General features: G+C 45.9%; 1 pseudogene; it reads right to left on the bottom strand.

The window, feature by feature from the left end:
• LOC128967230 (von Willebrand factor D and EGF domain-containing protein-like) overlaps positions 1 to 21,422 on the bottom strand; it is a 193,543-nt pseudogene that overhangs the window by 62,754 nt on the left and 109,367 nt on the right.

The following is a 21,422-nucleotide window of genomic DNA, read 5'->3' as shown; positions in this document are numbered from 1 at the left end:
ACACCCCTCTGGCTGGTAACACTTGATCACTGATGAGCTCACTGAGCAGCAAGCACAGGAACTGCCTGGGAAGCCTTTAATAGTGGCCAGAACAGATGATGAATAGAACCTTAATGATGGTTGTAGATGTTTTTAATTAACTCCAGCCAGGTCTCCATCGTGACCCTCAAGTATTTTCAGCATTATTCTTGCACCTTACCTACAGCATTACAATGGATCCCTGCGAGAGGCAAGTTCTGCTTAGGTGTTGGCTGGCCTGATACAGATCTAAAAGAAGAAGGTGAAACCCCCCTTCTTCTCCTTTACATCTACCCCTACAGAGCTGAAATGGACAGTCCCAAGTTTTCCAGTCCCTGCTTGCTCTAGAATATCAGCTGAAGGTGCAACGCTTGCTGGAGCAGGGCTCATGTGAGCTCTGTGGGGAGTGCTGCAGTGCCCTTCCCCTGGGAGAGGAGCTGCCACAGACAAGTTCATACTTCGAGTGCTGATCTTCCCTTACGCTCAGAAGAGTCTTAATTCAGTGACTGCCCATCAAATGCTGGAATCAAGAGTCAGCCTCCCTGGGCTGTGGCAAGCTGGCATGAGCTGTCATTCTCATCACCTTGCTTTCCAGTCATCACTAAGATTCGGAGTGATTTTCTTTTCCCTCTGATGTGACGGCATTTCTACATAAGCCTGACCACTCCAATTGCTGCCATGTCTCCCTTCCCTGTCAAACTGCTTAGCAGCAGTCCACAGTCTGATGCAGCAAGGGGGGCTGTGGATTTTTAGCTCTTCCTGTGCTGTATTACAACCAGGTACTTTATCTTTACTGGTAAGCTGGTAGAATGTGTGAGTTCTGAATATGTAATTATTTTTTTTCTGCAGAAAGAATCATTTTGTGCATCACCCTAAGGTGTCATAACCTTGTATACCTCCCATGGCTGCCACTGCTGTTGACATTCTTAATTGCAGAAGAATCCTTTGCCTCTGAGGGTTGTGGTGGCTGCTTAACCTCGCTCCTGTTCCAATCACCTTTGCCATCACCTTTCCCAACACTTACAGCTTTTGTAATGTCAGCAGCAGGCACAGCTGTGAAAAGAAGGCACGGAGACAAGGAAACAAGGAGTTAGAGCTTAGCTGTGATTGATGATAAAAGGCAACAGCAAATCAGATAACCTGACACTAGTTTGTTCTGGAAGCCAACCATCAAGCAAATAAAGGCAAATCAGGTAAGTCAGCTGCTGACACACAGCAAAGCTTCAGCACAAAGGCACAAAAGTGCTATGCCCAAGCTACTTGCACTTGGCTCATCTGCGAGGCATACTGAATGTGTACAGTGGCCTCTTATTGACCTAAGGGCACAAAGAGGTCCCTGTGTGTTCCACAGCATTGTTACTCTGCATGAAGATGCTGCATGACACACTGGGACCTGTGCTCTGTCTGATTCCTGCCTCTCCTTGAAAGCTTCTGCCTGAAGGTGTTGTGGATGTTTGGTGCCTTTGGTTGGCTCAGCTGCAAACTTTGTACATGTCCAAATCCCCCTGCATGGATGGAAAGACCAACACTGATTGGCAGAGACTGTAAAAAAAATACTGACTTGGCATAACCTGAAGATGATTTATTGAATGAATTAGGGAATGCACATTTGGTGTGGATCATGTTGGAAGCTAAAGTGCTGCCCTGGGTTTCTTGGGTACTCTCTGCTCTTTGTAGAGCCTGAGACTGTGACTCTTGATACGTGTTGAGCAGTGCAATCAGCTACAGCCCACTAAGAGCTGTCAACTTATTTCAGTTTCCTCCTCCTCCCCCTCAGAAGCCTTTATACTTGCTTAAGCAAGGGAAGTATCAGCAGGTGGCGTAAGTCTGGATATCACAAGGAGTGATTTTTATCCTCTTTTGGGTGGACAGGGAAGTCCTTAAGTTTATTCCTATTCAAAGGAAGATTTAACTTTCTAGATATATTTTTAAAAAAGAAACATTGCTTGGTTGGTCCTTCCTGGGTTGGGCAAATTATCTACAAAAATAGGCATTAGTGAAGCAGAGGCAAAATCACTGAAATGAGCAATGTGGCCAATGCTACAGCAAAGAAACCATTCAGTGCAGGTGGGTGGTGAGAGGACTGAAAGGGTGTTTGGCTTACCTGGCAAAGGCAGCCCCACTGGGGCCAGGATCCTGCAGTTACAACTGAGTCCTTTTTACATTGGATAGTTTTGTTTGTTTGGTTTTTTTCCCTTTTGGTAGTCAGTAGGAGGAAAAGCTATTGTCTGTCTGTCTGCACAGCTATTGTCTGTCTGCACAGCTATTCTCTGTCTGCACAGCTATTGTCTGCATCTTCTCTGCTTCTCAGATTTCTTTGGAAACTCCAGCAAACAAACACACAAACCTGAACCACTTCAAGTATTGATTTCTCTCATTCTGGTCAACAAAATGTTATCTTTTGGAGAAGATTTTTGTGTATGTGACTGAAGTAAGCAGAGAGTAGGTCACATTCCTTGTGTTGGGAAGATGTCAGCAGAGTACAAAGTCATGGTAGGCTCCCTACTAAAGAAGCTGTTTCCTCAAAAGCAAATACTAAGCAGGCGTAAAATTGTTCCAGGCCATTTCCCTCACTAGATCAGACCTAGTTGACTTTTCAGCAAGCATGACCTCAGCAGCTGTGGATTTTGTCCTCTCATGAAAGGACACCTTGAAAGAAGAGGGGAAAGGGTGAAGGATTTGTCCATGGATCTTCTTCCTCTTGCCCTGCATCCTCTTTACACAGCATTTGCCCAAAGCAGAAGTAATCCTAGCGGTGCTCCTCAAACGCTTGTTATTGGATGGTATATGTAGGAGTGGAATAGTGGAGGACGAGGGGAAATGATCTAGCTGGCACCTGGAAAATGTTTTTTTTATATGATAGAGTGTTCATTCTGACCAAATTGAAACCAAACTGCAGTGAGAAATAGCAGAGACCAATTTGCAATTATCCTTATTAATAGAACATGACAATAGTCTGCCCGGTATACTTAAAGGTTTGTAGCTGAAGTGAGTGGCAAAGTACTCAATTAAGGATAATAGTAGTAGAATTGAACCTGGCTTTCCCCCTCATCTATCAAAATAAATCATGTAAAACACCTACATTTGCAAGGCTTACCACTTCCCCCCATCCCATGGGGGCAGGAGCCACATGCATAGGATCCAGAGGTATTCACACAAGGCATTCCGGGAAAGCAACGTTTCTCTTCACATTCATTCCTGTCTTCCTGACCAGAAAGCCCTGTGGCAAAACAAAGGGGAGGTTAATAATCAGGAGAGAGTCCCTGTTTGTTCCTCAGCTCCAGGCTGAAGCAGGCTGAGGCTTGGTTCTCAGCTGTGCCCTGGTTACAGGGTGCATGGTGTGTGCTGGAGCCATTCCCCCTGCCTCACTCAAACCTGCTTTTCTCACACTGTTTATTGCTCTCATTGTTGGCACCACAAGTGCTGAACTCCAGACTGCAGCTCCTAGAAAGCTCTGCATGTTAAATTAATGATTTCCCCTGCACTGCACATCCCTGCTGCTGCTTTTGTTGTCTTGTTGATATGAGATCTTTGTCTTGTGCTGTAGGAGCCAATGAATGTCACCATTTTGGCTTTAAGATATGAAGAGCCATGCCCCACCTACTGTGCTTCGCCTTTCTGTCTGAATCTGACATAAACAGAGCTTATTGTGAGCCAGCCTGACAGGCTCTGGCTGAAGGTAAACCTTACAAAATGATAATTTAAAAAAAAAAAAAAAACAAACCTCTATTTTTTTTTCTATTTAAAATGAAAATGTGAACACCTGAACCCTAAACAATATCTCTTGACTTCTGCTGGTTTTGGAAGTAGGGTTTTAAAGATCCCTTGAAGCAATCGATATTCAAATTCACAGCTCTGGATGATTTAACAGATACCTGGAGGGGAAGGTGACCCAGTAGTTAAAGCTATGATGTGAACAGCAAATGATGCAGAGCAATCCCAAATAACGTTGCTAAAACCCCCCTCGGGCTCCAGCTGTGCCTGCTGCTGTCTCTGTGCACTTGAGAACTTGCTTGGGTGTTGCTGGTAAGCAGAACATGCAGCCCTGAGAGCAAGCTGTGAACTGGCCCCTGTCTGTCCCCTCTGTTACAGCATGCCCCTTCCAGGGACACCCAAGAAGGTTGGGCTGCCTTGTGGATTGCCTGGGCTCCTGCCTTCGGGACATAGCACAAGGTGCAGAAAGGCTCCAGAGCAGATGCCTGGCTTCAGCATGGGAGTTGATCCAAGGATAAAAGAATATTAATCTTTTTTTTCTTCGAAGAAGATCTTTGTTGCAGTGGAATGAATTGGAGGGTGATAAACCCAGAACATTATTAATTCATCTCCTCCTACATAGTCTGACATTGCTTCAGCATTTCAGATTGTTTCCAGTACTCCATTCAAGTTAAATCAGCATCTGCATGTGGAAACCTCAAACTGAAGTCTCTGTTGACTGAGGTGATATCACCTTCTCGTGCCAGCTTTGCCTTGTGGAGTTAAAAACCCAATGGCACCGAAGCCATGTCCCTTTTCTGGTGCCACCTCAAGCTAAAGGGCTTTGCTTTGCATGCTCCACTTCCATTGAAGTTGGCCATCACATAGGACTGCAGGGCTTAACTTACTTTTTTCCTCCCTTGCTACAGCTGGGGTTATTCTTTCTGTTGTATGATTTAATTAGCATCAGGCTGCTGTTCTCTGGTGCTGCTTTCTGATGACATGTTGGGAGATTATTAGACATCAAGTCATGGAAAATCTGACATGAGTTATCCTCTGATCAGGTCAGCAGTTATTTCCTTTGTGTGAGTGTCATACAAAGAGTAAACATGATACCAGACAGTCACGGGAGGGATGAAGATCCCAGGTGCAGTAGCAGCAGCCACTTCTCCCTCAGTCCCCTCTCCTCCCTCCTGTGCACTCTATTTTTGCTGCAAAGGGCTGGCTTGCTTTAAAATCTCAGAGGCAAGGGAATGACAGGAAGCAAAGGGACCCCCCCAGGTCACAAGGTAAATTGAAAAATGCAGTCACTTGGTGGATTTCTGGGACATAAGGTTGGAGCTATGCAGGCACCTCTTTCCCTCCTAGAGACTGCAGTTCAAACAGCATCCGATCAACCTGGACATCATGCAAATCCACCTGAGACAAGGACAAACCTTTGCAAAGTCTGAACCTTGGCTGCAGGTTGCTGAAGAAGCAGCAGAAAGGAACCGAATACTGCCCCAAGGAGTGTCTCTTTTTCTGGTTACACCACCTCCAGTGCATGCAGCACAAGGGGGGGTCTCCATTCTCCTGGCACTGCTGCAGGACACCTGGAAACAAGGGGAATGAAAGCTGCTCAGGTTGCAGGGCTGAAGCGTCTGTTTCTGTGCCAGCTCTTCTCCAGCCCTGCATGGGCAATTGCCTGAGGAGGTGAAGTCCTTTATGCCTTGAGAGGAGCTGACCATCTACAGATGCAGAGAAAGACTTTTTGACTGTGTTGACTTTAAGCTGGCTCTAAAGGAACAGGGCATCTCCTCTTGGGACTCTGTGGTCACAACAAGCCATGAACAAGTCATCTTCCATGTCCTGAACAGCAAAATGAAGTGAGAGTTCCCTCGTCCTGCTGCCCCCGGTTTCATGCTGACCATCAATGTGTGGGGAAACAAAGACTGGCTCTGGGATGAGGTCCAGTTTCGACAGATGAGTTGTCTTCTCAGGCTGGCGACAGTCACATTCTCAGTGGCCAAAGGAGAAACACCAGGAATTCTTGTCAGCAATGCCCAGGGGCAGTGAAGGAGCCTTGAACACTGGGTGAGATGAATGTGTGTGAGTTGCTGCTGAAGTGTAAAGCAGCAATAATTCTGGAGTCTTGCTTCTCTCAGATTTCTTCTCTCCCTGCCTTGTTCTTGTTCCTACTTTGTACCCCTACAGTACCTGAGATGCACCTGGATTACTGCTGCTTAGCAGCACCCTCTGTTGTCTGTGCTCAGGCACTTGAGAAGCTCTCCAAAGAGTTAGTGTTTTGTTTCTGCTCCCTACTGGCTGTCATTTGTAAAGATCTGAGGGTGAAGTGGTGCTGTCACTTGAGCAGAGCAGCATTGCCTTCTCATTAGATTATTGATGGCTTTCTGGGGAATTGAGACATAAACACAGCATCGAGGAGGAGCTTTTATTGTTGTCACAGAACCTGCACTCAAGGAAAAGCATCTCCTTCCCAGCTGGCTTGCAGCTCCACTTGCTTATAATTTTTCACCTGCTATTAAAACTTTGAGGTGTATTTCTGCTTCACTCAATCATCTTCTTTCTTTATTTATTTCTTTTTTTTTCCTTTTTTTTTTTTTTTTTTAATATTGTTGTCTCGTTTTAGCATTTTGGGCCAGGGAAGAACAGCAAAATAACTGCAGGTTTTTTTTACCTGGAAAGAATTAAGGGTTCAGGAAAAAACAATTGTTCCTCTGGCCATCAAGGTGTCCTGGGCCTTGTCTCTGGAGTCAGCTGTACCTTGCTTCCAGCTGTGTTCTTCTGAAGTGTTGGATATGTAGTTCTTTACTGTTTGTGTGAGAACCACACTGCAGAATAAGCTTCAGATGGGTTTATCAACAATGAATTGCAATTATGGCAGACCCTTTGCCACAGAATAACAGAGCTTGGCCTCACTCACCCTGTGTGTAATACAGCATGAGAGAGAAGGGCAGCAGTGTCAGACTGGTGAAGATCAAACCACAGGAGCAGATGGATGGAACTGGTTGCTTTTTGCTAATGCAATTCACCCCTGGTTCTCCTTGCAGATCTCCAATGTTTAACCAAATAGCACCTAAAAGATTCCCACGTTTCCCTTTCCTCACAGGAGTCTCATTTCCAGGATTGTATGCAAAACATGCAATATTCTGCATGTTTTTGTTTGGTTTGGGGATGTTTACATTTTGATCAAACTTTCATTTTATAACTTTCTTGCTGAGGCTTGTATGTTCCTGTGCCAGTAGAGTCTCTGGTGGCATATGCTCTTGGCTTGGCAGCTTTGGCTCTTTGGTGCCACTACCTGGAGCCAATGCCACAGACCTTTTGGGCTGTTTCTCTGAACCTCCACTTCTGAGTGATTTTTAGTATTCCTTTCTGCTGGAATTTTATAGTTAATGAAACCTGGACTTGCAGTCCCACACTACTAAAACAAAGAAGATTTCCTGAACCGCTGAAAGACAGAAAAGAGACCTTTCTGCCCACGTGGGCCCGTTGGGTAAAGCCTCTTCACTGCTTTTGCTTAAACCTGAGTTTCATACTCAGCAGTGAGGATGGGATTTGATGATTCCTCAGCCTGCAGTACTGCAGAGCAGCCACCATCGTGGACTCCTTCATGCTTTTGTACGGGAACGAAGGAGAGGGTTGGGCAGATGCAAGGACTGATACCTGAGCTCAGCACAAGGTGATTTTTGCTGCACTGCTGTTGGAACAGCTCTGATCTAAGAGTTGTCCTCACGATTTCACCTTTCTCTTGCAGGAGGCTAACCTGACAAGAGTGGGCAGCAGCACAGTGCCTTTGCTTACCCATGTCTGGCTGAGGGGTATTATTTTAACTAATAACAAAGCTGAGCAAGAGCCAGGTGTAGAAATTCTGCTCAAGTCCTGTATGTTCAGACTTGCTTTGTGCTTCCTGAAGAGCTAAACTGAGAATGAAAAGACAACAACTTGTGTGAAGCTGCAGAAGGCATGTTGAGGACCATGTGCCAGGTGTCTCTGTTGGAAGCTGGTGGGATGAGCAGCTGCAGTGTAGGTGCCAGCTGGAGGAGCTAGTGGGTGGTCTGTGAGCCTCAGCAGGGACTCAGCTGAGGCAAGCTCCAGAAGGCTGCAGAACATGGGGAGTCCCTGTCTGTGCTGTCAGCAGGGGAAGCAGTCAGGGCTGACTGGGAGTGGCACGGTGGGCAGGCACATGGTCTCTGCTCATCCTCACTGTCTGTTAGGGGCTTCTCTTCTGCCTTGCATCGCACCTCCCCATTCCTCTTTGCATTTCATTCTCCAGCTTGGTCTCTGCCTTTCTTGTTTCTCATTCTGCTTTTCTAAAAGCATCTTTGTTTTGGTGCAGGGATCATCTCTCTTCCCTTCATCTCTCCTGTGTAAAAGGTTAGACTGGCTTCCATCAGCATGTCTGGCAAAGAACTGGGATTGTGGGTCACTAATGCCTAAATTTGATGGAACTTCAAGTGGCACTAAAGAGTGATTTATTTTTTACATGTTTCCTGTATCTGCTTCTACTTCCTAGACCTAAAAAAAGAATTCATTCCAAGTTCTTTTGCTGACTTGATTTAGTCAGATCCTGTGCAGTCTTAAAGGGTCCTGCACCTCTGTCTTTTCTTTCTTCCACTCTAGTTGTCCCCTAGCCCATCTCATGGATAGACAAATCCACAGGAAATAAGCAGGTGGAAGCTGAGATCAGGAAGGCTCCTTGAGTGCTCAGTTCAGGACCATAGAGCTTTAGGCAAGTTTTCCTCCCTTGAGCATGGATGGACTGTGGGGTTTGCACATCTTCTATCTGTCTAAGCTAATGGAAGCTGAAGGAAACGTGAATGCAATCTGTTTGAGAGATCCTGGTGACCATGCAGCACCCAAGAAGCCCTGCAACAGCGTATGTCTGTAGGTAGATCAGAGAGGGGAAGCCCAGGGGGAACACTCACAGAGGCCCACACTGCCCACACAGGTGCCTCTGCCACAGGCCTGGGAGCTGCACTCCTTCAGGGCTTCCTGGCAGAGCTCCCCAGCCAAGCCACTGGGACACAGGCACAGGCATTCACCGAGGCCTGGGGACAATTTGACGTTGGTAACACAAGTTCCCCCATTCAGGCACCTGCAGGGCTTCACTCCCACCTGGGGGAGGCCAAAGGCAATCACGGTGAGATGCCTCTGAGGAATCCCAGCCGAGGGGTGAGGAAGGGACACATCTGTAGGTGTCCAGCACTGGTTTCTAGCCAGTTTCATTTGTCTAGAGAAATGGTCTCATACTCAGCATATTTGACTGAAAGCTTCACTTTCAAGAGATTTTGTGTTTTCTTTTCATCCTTTAGGGGCCCATTCTAACTGTGCATTAGAAAAAAAAATCCTGTGTGCTGTACCAGCAGTTATTACATACCCTCTGAAGGCAGAATTGTTCCTCATTCTTCAAAGAAGAAAAGAGAAATCTTTTATCTTTGTCTGCCTGCCTTCCTTACTCTTTCACATTACAAATGGCCCCCAGGCAGAGACAGAGTTGGGGAATTCCCTAGCTGGTCTCTCTCTTCAGGGAAGAAAGATCCATGGTTGTATTCTACCTACAAGAGCAGCATCTCAACAGATTGAGACCTCTGTATTGCCTCTCCTGGTTTAACATAGATCTGGTTTGAATGTTTCATCAAAAAATATGGGGTTGTTTAGTCTGGAGAAGAGGAGGCTGAGGGGAGACCTCATTGCTTCCCACAACTCCCTGAAAGGAGGCTGGAGTGAGGTGGGGGTTGGTCTCTTCTCCCTAGTCTCAGGTGGTAGAAAGAGAGGAAACAGCCTGAAATTGTGCCAGGGGAGGGTTAGGTTGGAGATGAGGAAAAATTGCTTTGCTGCAAGAGTGGTCAGGAATTGGAACAGGCTGCCCAGGGAGGTGGTAGAGTCCCCATCCCTGAAGGTGTTCAAGAAACCTGTGGCTATGGCAGCTGGGACATGGTGGTTGATGGGTTGGGTTGGGTTGATGGTTGGACTTGATCTTAGAGGATGTTTCCAGCTGAAACAATTCTATGATTCAATATCTAGACTCCAGTTTCCCCTTTGCTGTGTGGTGATTTTATGAATGAGTGGAAATAAGAATCTTTAAGAGGAAAGATCTTTTCTCCACAAATGGTTCCTATGTCAAGAGGCTGCATCCCTCTGTATCAGCTCACCCTAGGCTTTATGCTAGGCTACACAACAAAGACAAGCAATGCATGAGCTCTGCCAAGAAACTCAGTGTGGAGCAATGACATAAGAGCAAGACATCCTCTAAAAATATCCTTGGCAATGAGTTATAATCTCCCTTTTATAGCTCAGACTTGGTCTTTCATGTTATGTGCTTTTTTCTGCACTGCAAATGCAGGATGTGAATTTTAAAGCAGATTAATGGTCCATTAAAAGGCTCCACAAGAGCTTCTTGCAAGCAGCAATCAATAGCCCTCTCTTGTTCACTGGATATACAGCTCCTGTGTTCTCCGGGATATTTGTTCTGTTAATTGATCATTATTGCTGTGCTGGAGAGCACACTTGTGAGGAAATGGCTGAAGTCTTCGTTTTCAGGACCCTAACGAATATTGGCTATAATGATAATTGCACCAAAACAGCGACATGACAAACAGGTTTGTTTTGGCTTCCCCTCAGGGTGTGTTCATCTCCTTACCTCGGCAGAGTATCTGCTCTGTGCATTGCACTCATCTGACACCGTGAATTTGAAGGTCTGTGTCTCTTCTGAGTCAGCTTTCCAGAGGAGAGGGCCAGCAGGAGAGAGCCTGGCAGCCTGTGGCCCAGCTTCTAAGGCAAATAGCACAGCTGACCCTTCTGGATCCACCGCTCTTAACTGGTAAGCAAAATTCTCACCAAGAAACATCAGCAGCTGGCTGGAGGGGGCCTGGAACACAGGAGGCAGGCTGTCTAAACAGCAAAAATGAAACCAGAATTACACACGTTTCAGTTTCTCCCATGCAAAGGTTCCCAGCGTTGGTCTCCATGGAGTGCTCCCAGAGCAACAAGCACAGAGCGCACCTTGAGTGCTGCAGCAAGGGATGGAGGTGTTAGGGGCAGCAAATGTCTGTACCAAACACAACACCTTCTCCTCCTCCTTTTTTATGCCCCATACTGAACTTTTCCCAGCTACTCAACTCTGGTTAATTCTGACATGTTGTGTGATATGTGGGAGGAAGCCAGGCATGGTTTCTGTCATCCCTCACCAGTCCCCCAGCTCTCACTGACACTCCAATTAGCTTTATTTCTAATACTTGTGTATCTAATCCTATCTACTCTAGCCATTGAAGCAGCCATTTCAATGGAAGGAAACTGAATCTCAGTGTGAGGAATGGCAAATGATTCTGGAGATAACAATGATTGTGTAGCTCTTCCACTGAGCAGCTTCTGCTGTCTCTCTCTGAGTGGTAACTAAGCTTGCTGAATTCAGCTGGACTCTTCATCAGGAACCAAGTTCCTCTCAGTGCCAGCAGAGCAGCAGCAATGCTGCTGAAGTCCTCCACCAGCAGTGACAGTAATGTCTCATATCACCATTTGGTGCTTAGTTCTAGTGGTGTTTCACCCAGTATTTCCTTGATGAAGATAAAAGCCTCATTGTCCGAGGCTGCCTTTCAGCAGAAGACAGACACTACCTGACTTCACTTGCAATATAGATGGGGGGGGGAGGACAAAGCAGAGAGAAGTACTACATTTTATAATTAGAAACCAAGGGGAGGTAAGATTGGATGAGTACCCAGCAGCTTTGTGCAGGGCTGGGAACTTTGTCTCCATGTCCTAAGCCTCAGTCTCAAGCCATCTTTCCTATTGATATTCAAAGGGATCTCCTCACAAGGTAATTTGGCTGTTGTAATGGTTAACTGAAGACACATTTCTAATGCAATAATAGCCAGGATTCATTTCAAGTCACCCTCTAAAGCTATGAGCAATAACATACATGCTCTTGTTAGAACTGTTCCTGTCCTTGCATTATGGTTGTGGGAAGTCATCATGAGGGGTTTTTGTGGTGCATATCCTTCTATCAGGCTTTGCTTTCCATAGCATCTCTCATATTATGCAATTATTTATGTCTCTCATTGTTGCTGTGCTACCAGAGCTTTCTAAAGTGCTTGTCCAGCAGATTGTTCTAGCAGAGTTGTTGAAAGCTTCCATCTATTAATTTACTTTTTATTTCCCAAACACTTAAACCATGGAGCCCATAAAAGTTGTGCACAAAGTAATCAATGAAGTATTGATGCTGGGTGTGCACTTACAGATAAACACAGAGGTGTTAACTGGATGGAGGGTAACAAGAAGTTGTAGGCACAAAATGACATAAAAGCAGATGTTCTGAGAGTAGTCTGTGAGCAGGAGTGGTTTTGATTCCACGGGGACCTCCTTGCCAGCCACAGAACATATACAGATCTATCTCTGCAGGCACTGCCCAGCAATGCAGAGCTCTAGAGGAGGTGTTCAGGTCTGACCACAATGCTGACAACCCCTTTCTTTCCAAGCCTTTCACAATTTGAAATTATTCAGCAGTGAGCCCCGATCTGTTCCAAACCACTTCTAGCTTTATAAATTCCAAACCAAAAGCACTTTTCCCCCTTTAATCCATGCTCTTGTTACACTGTCCCTGTATTAGCAATGAGGCTGCCTAATACAGCAATCAGGACCAGCTCACTCCTGAAGCTGCTCCTGCTGTGGCCACACAACAGAAGGGCAGACAGGAGGCAAGGTTTATGACCACAGATAATATTTCTCATCAAACTAAGCTATATTCCTGGAGGAAAACCCACAGCTTTCAGGAGCACCAAGCTCCTCTCCAGGTCTGCCTTATCCACAGACAAGTAGCAACCAGTGGGATTTTCAGTTGGGCAGCACATGGGGTCGATCTGCCTGCACCTTTTCCTGACAGGGAATGTGAAATTCCAAAAGCTAGAGTTTTAGGACATAAAGACCACAGCTTTCAGGAGCTGTGTTGCTGGAAACTGCTGGGTCTTTTTGGTCCTTCTCAGGGGCCTTTCTGTCACCACTGAGAAGAACTTGTCTGTTCACTGATCTCCTTGGCAGTGTCTTCACTGGAGCTGTGGCCTCCAGCTGCTGGGATACAGCTCTCACTTTCTGCTGCCATACCTTGGACTCTCTAGGAGCCTCTGAGCATCCCCGGCTGCTCCCCAGTGAAAAGAGGAAGCTTCCTCCTCTTCCAGGAGGGCCCTGCTGGTCTAGTCCCCGTAAAGGAATGCAAAGCTGCAAAGCACACTGCTCCTGTCACTCACATCCCTTTCTGTCATTTGCTTGCTTACAGAATCCCAGAGGCAGGGGAGCTCTTTTCAGAGCCGTACCTGAATCGACCTCAAAGCAGCGACAGCATCTTGGCACTGAGCAGATGCAGAGGTGCAGGTGGCAGGGGGAGGTGGGCATGAGGAGGGTGCTGCTGGAAACAGACATTACCTGCAAGGCAAGTGGTAAGTGATGGTTGTTCTTTATACCTAGGTGTCACCATGGAAGAGTTGTGCTTAAGCCCTCAGCATCCAGAAGGTGCTTCAAAGAGCTGAAGGTAAGGAGTGGCTGATCCCTATCACTTAGACTCCCTGCCAAGCGAAGATCTTTTGTGTGGCATTTCACAGAATTTGGCTCAGGAAAGGAAAGAGTTATTCCAGATACCAGAAGTAGAGACTAGTGCTTCACAAACAGATTGTGCGCCTAGAGAGTTGTACCTGTGAGATGATGGCAGAGGTATTGAGGGTCCATCACCTTTAGCTGATGGATTTGGGCACTGCCTGCATATCAAAATGTTATTGTCAGGTGCTGTTTTGATGTTGTGATTTGGAGGTTTGTCAGGTTTTAGCCAGGAGAAGATCCATGCCCAGACACACAGTGCCAGCAGCAGAGTACTGTCTGCTGCTGCCCTGCCTGCATTGCTGCTCCTCCCAATGACCTTCGCTTCACACTGCCCAGGCACAGCATGCAGGACAGATTCACAGTAGCCCAGTGAAGGAGTGATGTGTTTCACAGGCAGAGCCATAAATTCCCAGGTAAGTGCTTCTAAATCTTAGGAAACTCATCTTAACTTCGTTGACAGAGCAGGTGAACTTAGAGACCACAGGTTCACAGGAGGCAGGGGCTGGTGGGGCTTGACTCTCCTTCACCATAGCAAAGTCCATCTATGCTGCAAGTATTTTCCTGCCAAAAAAAAAAAAAAAAAGAGTGAGAGGTGGACGGAAGGAAAAAAGAAAAAGACATAAGGAACCCAAGAAATTAGCAGTTAGTAGTCTCTGGAGATAACCAGAAACTCCCTCGTCTCTTGGAACAACAAACCGGTAGCAGTTTAAATGCTGGCACTTAGTATTGACACAGAGAAAGCAGGACAGGTAAGCTTTCCAGCTGCAGTTTGAGATCCTGGTAGCTTTGTTTTGGCTTAGCCAAGGTGTGGTGATGCTTGTCACATATGAAGGTAACAGAGTCTGAGTCTTTTCTTTCTCATTACACCACACTAATGTGGCGTCCGTGGTCATTGTTCCCAGCTGGGATTGCTATTTGAGGATTGCGGGGTAAGGCTCAAAACTGAGCTCCATGAGACTAACAAAGCCTGAGGACAGAGAGAAGCCCTGGTATCTCACTTCTTTCTAGAGCTTCTTCATGAAGATGTGACAAAGCAGTGACATAAGAGCAGCACAAAGAAGTGCCCTGGATTGCAAGCTTCCATGAGCTAAATGCAGCGATGCTGCCTGGCTCAGGCAGAACATCCCAACAGAGGTCCATGTGGGTTCACCGCCACTTTTGAGGCCACCCTGGCCCACTGGCTTCCAGGGGGGCTGAAGACACTTGAGTTGTCCGAGAAGTGAATGCAGGGACATAATTAACAGATGCAATGAGACAGCTCCACCACAGCAAGGCTCTGTGGCAGTGATGCCTCCTGCTTGGAATCTGTGCTGGGGCACACCTGGGGAATTTCACTGCAGTGGGACAGCAGGAGGGAGAAGCTGGCAAACCCAAAGACATTCTCCCTTTTCCTTGAACACACATTGCTTTTCTGAGACTGACACTTGGCCTGGTCCTGGCCTTGTGCTTTCTGTCTACTGCTTTATCTGTTTCTCAGTCTTGTTTTGCCAAGTGCAGCAGTCAATATTGCCACTTTAAGAGTAATGGATAGGGTAGAGAAACATAGAAGCATAGAATTGTCAGCGTTGGAAGGGACCTCAAGGCTCATCCAGTTCCAACCCCCCTGCCATGGGCAGGGACATCTCACACTACATCAGGTTGCCCAGAGCCACATCCAGCCTGGCCTTGAACAGAAAGGACTCTCACCCTTTTCCCAACAAGATAAAACATGACAGCTCTTCAACATGAAAATCTGGGTGTTAATTAGGCTTTATTACATTGTTGCTTTCCAAGGCTTGATGGTCCGATGGAAAAGATGCCTTTTTATTGCTGATATGATGGTGTGTGGTAGAGGATGGGCTCCATAGGAGAAGAACACAGAATGTGAAGTGGCCTGATATAAAATGTCCCCTAATTGAAACACCTTTTCTGGAAGCAATTTAGATATTACAAGGTAATGTTATAAGAGAGGTAATTAGGTTGTGGTCTGATGCAATTGCAAGCCTAGTTCAAACAGTGCCTTGGAGCATCTTAGGATAGAAATTGCTCTAATCCCTAGAGGACCTCAGCATGTTCAGAAAACAGAGATTTCTGACTTTCAAAAAGGTAAGAATAAGGGAAGCCTTTAACAAAACCCAAAAAAACCCAAACCCAACCCCCACAACCCCCCAGCACAGTAGTTTTAATGGAAATTGTTCTGACACAATTATTTTGGTCTGAAATTGAAGTGGTTTTGCCCTCATTTGGGCCTATAAAGTAATTCTAGTCACTGATTTATTTGAGTAAATGTGAACCTTCCATTTTATTTTGGTAACTGTTGTGTTCTTGCAATCAGTGCAAGTTTGAAAACTCTGTTTTCCCATTAATGTTAATGAGAAGGATGAGGCAAATGAGGAAAGATCTCCCTGATTCATCTCCATTTCATAAGCATGCAGGCTGGTGGTCTCCATTCATACCTGCCTTGGGGTAGGAAAGCAAGATCAGCACATTCAGATTTCCCTCCCAATACCCTCCACAAATGGCTTTGGAAGCCTCGCTGAAAAGCAGAGAGGTTGTCTAACAGGTCTCTAGACCACAAGAGCAGGGCAGCTCATTCAAGGTATGGAAGATGCCACACTAGGATGTGCACAGGGAAGCAGAGGGTTGCAGTGCTCTGGAGGCAGTCCCTGGCACGGGGGTGGCTTCAAACACCGTTAGACTTTTGGCTATGGTTTCAAAACCGTCCGAGCACTGTGTGCCTGTGCTTAGCAGTGTCTGCTGCAGGTGAGAATGGTTTGTGTTTGCTCAAGACTCTCCACAGGACAAAAATTGTGCAAGGTGCATCTCAGCATACCTCTTGCTGAGGCAGAGGGTGGATGTAGAAATGATGGGTGTGGAACTTTACAGTTACAAGGGCCCCACAGGCAGGTGAGGAGAGGAAAAATAGCAGAGACACTTCAAAAGTGAGGGTGAGCTCCTTCCAGAGGAGAATCCTCCGGCTTATGTACTCCCATGAACAGCTGCGAAGCAGAAATATTGCCAGCTATGGTGTCTGTAGCAGGGTCTCTCCAGGCCAGGCCCAGCACACAGCATGCTCTATCAGCTATTCATACCCCACATAAATAGGGAAATAAAACCCCAGCATCACAGACAGGAGGTTTTGAAAGAGAGAAAAGAGAAGGTCTGAGCTGTGCAGCTGACCCATGAAATGGATTTTGCTCATCTAAACAGTGATTAGACACAGCACATGAAAGGGGAGAGGGCTCAGGAAGAGATGAACCATCCAAAGGAAACCTTTCTGATCTTTCAATTCCCTCTCAGGGGCAGAGTGCAGCTGGCCTGGCGGAGCGCGTTGGACAGGGTCAGCACGCAGGAGCTGCTCTACTGGAAGCCATCCTTGCTGATCTGAACCATACAAAAATCACCCTCATAAGTAACAATCTTCCATATGGAGACTCTCTGCCCACCTTGGAGCACACACTGTGGCCCCCTTGGATGGGATCCTTGCCAGTAAGATGAATGAAACCACTTGTGAGCGACTCTGCTGCAAGCTAACAAATTGCTTAATGCTCCAAACTGGAGACTGTTCGTTAATAACCAAAAGATGTCTTGGCTCAGCTGGCACACAACTTTTCTGATTGCTGGTGGCTTTCTTCTGAGTTGTGGTTTGGGGTTTTTTCCCCCAATACTCTTCTGGGAAGTGTACTCAAGTACTAAAAAGGGCTTCTTCAAGGAGTTGTGAAATGAAATGAAGATTTTTGACTGGATCACTTTCTTGTTAATGGCAAATCAGTAAGTGAACTCCTTGGGCTAAAAAGGGGAAAAGAGGATGCATATTGTATAGGTGATTTCAGAGTAATCTTAAATAAAGTGCTCGGGTGGGTAATAGCAGAGAGCAAGTCCTTTTTCCATGGGACAATAGGACACTCACTGTCTGTCCCAGCTCACAAGTTCCTCTCCATGCAAGGAGTTCAGAAAACCTTACCTTAACATGGCAGTTTTCATGTAAGAAAAGGCTAAGAAAGTTTATATTTGAATTCTTCTACAACAAAAAATGAAATATACCAGAGGGAGTGGGAAAGGCAACAGTGAGGAACAGCAGCAGGAAAAGAAAGCCCTTTATGTCAGGTGGGTTTTGGGGTTTGGCTTCTCACAGTGCAGCTCCAGCCAGTGCTGAGAAGATCTGACAAGACCTTTGCTTTGGCCTCACCGTTCTCTTGCTACAAAAGCAACCCCAAGCCCTCTTCCATCTCTCCTGTCACCCAAAGCTGAAACATCTCAGTCCCTTTACAAGGGACTTTTAACAGGTCCAGAGTATGAAGGTTTTTGATCACTGAATAAACTATTTCAGTTTCCAGAAAGAGACTATGTCAAAGCTAACTGGAAATACAGGGAGTACAAATGAGTAAGGTTCCTCAAAAGCGCCAATGCTAAGCTCCTTGAACATGATCTGAGAGCTCACAGAACACAATGCAGGAGACAGCCTAATACTGTCATGTCTGATGGTTCTCAGCTCAAAATGCACTGCAATCTAAGAGCAGATTTTTCTGCAGAAGCAGCACAAGGTGGCAAACTGATGGATGTTCATGGTCTGAAACTGGGGAAGAGAAACCATTTCTTTGGACTAATTTAAATTGGTCCAGAAATTCATTAACATTCATTGGTGCAGTAAGATTCCTTGGTATAACTTCAAAGGAAAACAGAATTCTGTTCCTGGGCATCATACTCAGTAGAGATATGAGACCATTGTGTGTTAAGAACTCATCCTGCAGTTTGAGAACGAAAAAAAAAAAAAGAGGTGACCCCCCTGAAGTCTTTCACTGAGAGGCAGCAAGACTTCCATTAAGAACAGACTATTCCTAATGCAATTCACATTTCCTTTCATTTCATTCTTTTCCCAGCGCATCCGATGTTGTCTCAGAACCATTGCACTAATAATGGGTGAAGAAATGGGGAGAGAGGGAAAAATATAAAAAGCTATAAAAGTGCACTAATTGTTCTGTCTGAAGTGAGCATCGTGAGTGAAATGGAACTCTGGCCAATTTAATTTCTTTTTTTTTAATCTCTATTTTTCCTACGTTCTATTATAAACATCCATTTTGGGGTCTTTGTAGTATTGGGTTGGTTTATAGCTGTTTTAATTGCTTTTCCATTAGTCACCTTAGTGACGTGGAACAAAGACTTCAATGAGACCCAAGATGAGCAAAACTCTCTTCAAATTCATTTGGCCCTTAAAAGCCAAAGATGTGCTTACAGCTGTGCCTTGACTGCTTGAACAGACAGAGCCAGGTCTGCAGGCTCAGCAGCCAGGACAGTCAGGAGGTCTGTTTCCCCTCCCAAAATATTTCCTCTCCAAGGAATCTTGCCTATCATTGCCTCTCATCACCTACATACAATGTGACTTGCACAGACCTTTGTAAATGAAAAATGAAAGCTATGAAACTTGCTAAATTCCAGTTCTGTTCCTGCCTCACTGACTTTTAACAAATATTTGTTGTGCTCTTGACAAATGCAGGCAACCATAATTGTGTCGGTGTGAGCTGAAATTCCCCCCCCACCGACAATAACCAGGCTAGCTCAGTCTGGAAGCAAATGAAAAGCTGTATTTACAAGCAGAGTCTAAAATCTACAATGAAATGCAATGAATATGTACAAATATACAAAATTCACAACATTTACAAATATATACAATCAACAGAAAAGCACAACCGATCTCCCTTTGCTTCCCCCCAAGGGGACCCTCCCAAAGGGGCCTCTCTCTCTCCCAGGAGCTTCCCCCCAGACCCCCTGGACAGAGAAGCAGAGTTAGTTAAGCAGAAAGTTGTTAACTTAGCTGCCAAGGTCAGTGTGTTATCTTCAGCCAGAAGAGAAGAAGAAACAGCAGCCAGACAGCCCAGCAACTGCCCCCACTGCTGAACGCAGAATGTGCAGAGTGCCTACTTTGTTTTGGGTAATAGTTCTTAAACATTTCTATCTATCCAACGGAAGTGTTTAGAACAATCGTTATTTTGCTTTCTTACACCCAATAGTGACTTGTTTACATTCTTTCACTTTCTCTGTTCTGAACTTTGCAAGGAAAAAAAAAAAAAAAGACAGTTTCAAATCATCACAATAATGGACTGAGGACCAGGGAGAGACCTGCTTCCCACATGAGGTAAGTGCCTGCCAAGCTCTTTCACCAGGCATCTGTGGACATTCCAAGGCCTCTGCTGCCCAAGGAGCATTTTGTATTTTGATATCTGAACTAATTATGGCAAATGCTCTGATGCAGCCCCGTGTACTTGCTTATCTGTCTTCAGCAGCATGTCACAGGAAGAATGAGCAAAATCTGGAACACGAATACAAGAGCAGATAAAATGAAAGAGCACTGAGCAGAGCTTGTCAAGCCCTTGTTCCCCCATTGTTGGCAGTGAAAAAAGCTTGTGGGAAACTTTGCAGATTCCACTGAAATTTGATTTGAATATTGAACAGTGATATTTCTGGAAAGGATTGGCTTGATTTTTGTTTTGTTTTGTTTTTTGTGATTGTTGTTCTACATGTTAAAAAGTCTCTATTGCCACAGCCCAGCAGATCAGTGCTGCAGTGACTCTTATCAGAAACATTCCAAAGCACACATTTTTGAACATCTGTTGAATTAGTTCCAAATAATTTTTTTATCTTGAAAAGCTGTGTCAGTTTGTTCTCTGTGCTGCCATGTAAAGCCAGCTGCCTTTGGAAGGGAGCTGTGAGCTCTGCCTCCCCTATTCAACCAGCAAAGAGCTCCACAGGAGAGCTGGGGTCTGTGAGCAGCCCGAGAGGTTTCACTGCATGGTCGCTGCACAGCCATCAGCCTGGCTCTTCTGCAGGGCTGAAGGGGAGGGCAGAAGGTTCGCAGGGGCAGAGACTCTCCTGAACTGCAGTGCAGGGGGAAAGACATTCTATCTCTGTTTTGAGGGGAAGAATGAGACCTGAAAGGGAGCACTGGAAAGCAAAGTGCATAGTCATCCACCTGAACAAGGAAAAAGCTCTGCTGGTTACGCTGGAGAAACAGCCCCTGCATGTGCAGAACTGTGAGCTTGGCCTCCTGGGATGGGCAACTCCTGTGCTTCCCTCCCAGATCCTTCCCTCAGGAGCTGGCTTTTCAGCTCACACCTGGCAGGGTTCAGTTTCTCTTTTCAGAAATGCTGGAACCCTAAGCAGAGGAACTGCTCTGCTGCTTCAGCCTCAGTGTCAGCCTACTCTGGCAATGCCTTCAGAACGAAGACCCAAGGCCCACTTTGGTAGCTGAGGGACAGGCTCTGTTCCCATAGACATCTTACAGTCCCTGTGTATTTAAGTAAGTGCCAGAATAGCAAACATGACTGCCAAGCCTCTTTCTGTTTGCCCAAGCTGGGGTATGGACAGATGTGGGGACAGAACAGCACCAAGGCTGCTGTGTGGCAAGGATTTTACACATTGCAGGTTTACATGCTGCACATCTGCCTTGTTCCACAATGCCAATGTATTCTTCTCAGCTCATTGTCGTGGAGAGGGTGAATAGGGATGGAGGATGGTGATTATTAATTATGAATTATGAAAATATGAGTTATGAAATTGTTTATTATTAATAATATTCAATTAATTGCTTTATATATATATTGATTTGGGTGCACGGTTGTAATAATATAGACCATAACTGATTTAGTATTTACAACTATACCCAATTATAATATTTACAGTCAATTTCAAATTAAGGGAATGAAAGGGTGCAGTTCCGCCACTTGTCCACTAGATGGAGACTCGACAAGGCGCTCGCGGCGGCTAGCTATGTAAGAGCTATTTATAACGTTATCAGGAGGCAGGTTAAGCTGGAAATACCACGCGGCTGTGCGCGGGCGCTTTGAATAGAACATTACTAAATGTTATACACATGAAAGATACATGCAGCGAGACAAATTGCCGGATCACGCGGGCTCGCTGGGTATCTGCTTCTGCTCGAGGATGGCCCCGTTCGGGCGGTGCTTTCTTTCTCCCTCCCGGCTCTACGGGGCGGGGGGGAAGGTTGGCTTTCTCCTCCCGCGGTCTGCGGAGAGGGACTGGCTCCCTGACTGGAGGACGGCTCAGGAGGGCCAGGTCTTTCGGTGCTCGACCCTACGATCGAGGACGGTTTTCCCGTAGGCAGGTCTCCGGTGGGGGGTGAGTGACGCGAT

The sequence above is a fragment of the Indicator indicator genome, chromosome 5 (assembly GCF_027791375.1).
Source record: "Indicator indicator isolate 239-I01 chromosome 5, UM_Iind_1.1, whole genome shotgun sequence".
NCBI classification, from domain to species: Eukaryota; Metazoa; Chordata; class Aves; order Piciformes; family Indicatoridae; genus Indicator; species Indicator indicator.
This window is presented reverse-complemented; position numbering and strand designations above follow the sequence as displayed.